Consider the following 2,500-nt stretch of genomic DNA (forward strand, 5'->3'; position numbering starts at 1 on the left):
TGCATTAGACCCCAGCACATGTGCATTTGGCAGCAGATGTAGAAGCCCAAAGTTCTTCTGCTTTGCTAATTTGAGTGGAGGACTTACATTGTAGACATTTTGTATCTTTTGCTGTTCTTTTGCAGGATCCTTTAAAATACGTATGGAAAGAAAAAACAAATTTACTTTGGATATGTAAAGAAAAGAACACTTCAGAAATGTGGTTGCTTGGAGGGAGCATGTGAACTTTCACCAAGTTACTACGATTCTGCAGCATAACAGGATATTTTGATTATTGTAGTTCTCTTTATTACTGCCTTGAGAGTATTGGTTTATGTAAAGAGATTAGAGAAAGAGCAAAGAGCTAGATCAAATCAAGGGGGCACTCGGATTTGAACCAAGGACCTCTCGATCTGCAGTCGAATGCTCTACCACTGAGCTATACCCCCACGCGCTGTTCAGTTTTTCTGACCATTTTAAATAGTTTCTCTCATGTAGTCCATGAAAGCATTTCAAGCGTTAACTTGGAGTTTGTTAAGGTTGGACAGAGTTAAATGATAACTCTTAGAGACTAGAGATGGTCAATGAGACAGTAATAAATCCAGGTTGCATGCAAATTGAATTAATTTTGTAGGCAGCTTGGAAATGCGTTAATCGTCAGGAAGTGTATTTGAATGTCCCACTTCCATGACGCTCACACTTTGCATAATAATCTGCATGAAAGCTAGAATGATGAGCATGTTACGGACCATGGCCGCAAGAGACACTTTCGTCAGACCCAGAAACTTCTCATTCTGCAGTTGCCATTTCTGCCACTGCATTAGACCCCAGCACATGTGTATTTGGCAGCAGATGTAGAAGCCCAAAGTTCTTCTGCTTTGCTAATTTAAGTGGAGGACTTACATTGTAGACATTTTGTAGCTTTTGCTGTTCATTTGCAGGATCCTTTAAAATACGTATGGAAAGAAAAACCAAATTTACTTTGGATATGTAAAGAAAAGAACACTTCAGAAATGTGGTTGCTTGGAGGGAGCATATGAACTTTCACCAAGTTACTACGATTCTGCAGCATAACGGGATATTTTGATTATTGTAGTTCTCTTTATTACTGCCTTGAGAGTATTGGTTTATGTAAAGAGATAAGAGATAGATAATGTCAAGGTGGCACTCGGATTTGAACCAAGTACCTCTCGATCTGCAGTCGAATGCTCTACCACTGACTGAGCTATACCCCCACGCTCTGTTCAGCTTTTCTGACCATTTTAAATAGTTTCTCTCATGTAGTCCATGAAAGCATTTCAAGCGTTAACTTGGAGTTTGTTAAGGTTGGACAGAGTTAAATGATAACTCTTAGAGACTAGAGATGGTCAATGAGACAGTAATAAATCCAGGTTGCATGCAAATTGAATTAATATTGTAGGCAGCTTGGAAATGCGTTAATCGTCAGGAAGTGTATTTGAATGTCCCACTTCCATGACGCTCACAATTTGCATAATATTCTGCATGGAAGCTAGAATGATGAGCATATTACGGACCATGGCCGCAAGAGACACTTTCGTCAGACCCAGAAACTTCTCATTCTGCAGTTGCCATTTCTGCCACTGCATTAGACCCCAGCACATGTGTATTTGGCAGCAGATGTAGAAGCCCAATGTTCTTCTGCTTTGCTTATTTGAGTGGAGGACTTACATTGTAGACATTTTGTAGCTTTTGCTGTTCATTTGCAGGATCCTTTAAAATACGTATGGAAAGAAAAACCAAATTTACTTTAGATATGTAAAGAAAAGAACACTTCAGAAATGTGGTTGCTTGGAGGGAGCATGTGAAGTTTCACCAAGTTAATACGATTCTGCAGCATAACGGGATATTTTGATTATTGTAGTTCTCTTTATTACTGCCTTGAGAGTATTGGTTTATGTAAAGAGATTAGAGAAAGAGCAAAGAGCTAGATCATATCAAGGGGGCACTCGGATTTGAACCAAGGACCTCTCGATCTGCAGTTGAATGCTCTACCACTGAGCTATACCCCCACGCTCTGTTCAGCTTCTCTGACCATTTTAAATAGTTTCTCTCATGTAGTCCATGAAAACATTTCAAGCGTTAACTTGGAGTTTGTTAAGGTTGGACAGAGTTAAATGATAACTCTTAGAGACTAGAGATGGTCAATGAGACAGTAATAAATCCAGGTTGCATGCAAATTGAATTAATATTGTAAGCAGCTTGGAAATGCGTTAATCGTCAGGAAGTGCATTAGACCCCAGCACATGTGTATTTGGCAGCAGATGTAGAAGCCCAAAGTTCTTCTGCTTTGCTAATTTGAGTGGAGGACTTACATTGTAGACATTTTGTAGCTTTTGCTGTTCTTTTGCAGGATCCTTTAAAATACGTATGGAAAGAAAAACCAAATTTACTTTGGATAGGTAAAGAAAAGAACACTTCAGAAATGTGGTTGCTTGGAGGGAGCATATGAACTTTCACCAAGTTACTAAGATTCTGAAGCATAACGGGATATTTTGATTAA

The 2,500-nt window shown here is 39.0% G+C and overlaps 3 non-coding genes across 3 annotated transcripts; all 3 read right to left on the minus strand.

The window, feature by feature from the left end:
* Positions 1-356: 356 nt before the first annotated feature.
* Positions 357-428, minus strand: TRNAC-GCA (transfer RNA cysteine (anticodon GCA)). The gene has a single exon. It is a non-coding gene; the product is annotated as a tRNA-Cys (tRNA).
* A 710-nt stretch (positions 429-1,138) lies between these two features.
* Positions 1,139-1,214, minus strand: TRNAC-GCA (transfer RNA cysteine (anticodon GCA)). The gene has a single exon. It is a non-coding gene; the product is annotated as a tRNA-Cys (tRNA).
* Positions 1,215-1,937: 723 nt separating this feature from the next.
* TRNAC-GCA (transfer RNA cysteine (anticodon GCA)) lies at positions 1,938-2,009 on the minus strand. The gene has a single exon. It is a non-coding gene; the product is annotated as a tRNA-Cys (tRNA).
* Positions 2,010-2,500: the final 491 nt, after the last annotated feature.

Source organism: Hyperolius riggenbachi, chromosome 7 (assembly GCF_040937935.1).
Source record: "Hyperolius riggenbachi isolate aHypRig1 chromosome 7, aHypRig1.pri, whole genome shotgun sequence".
Taxonomy (NCBI): Eukaryota; Metazoa; Chordata; class Amphibia; order Anura; family Hyperoliidae; genus Hyperolius; species Hyperolius riggenbachi.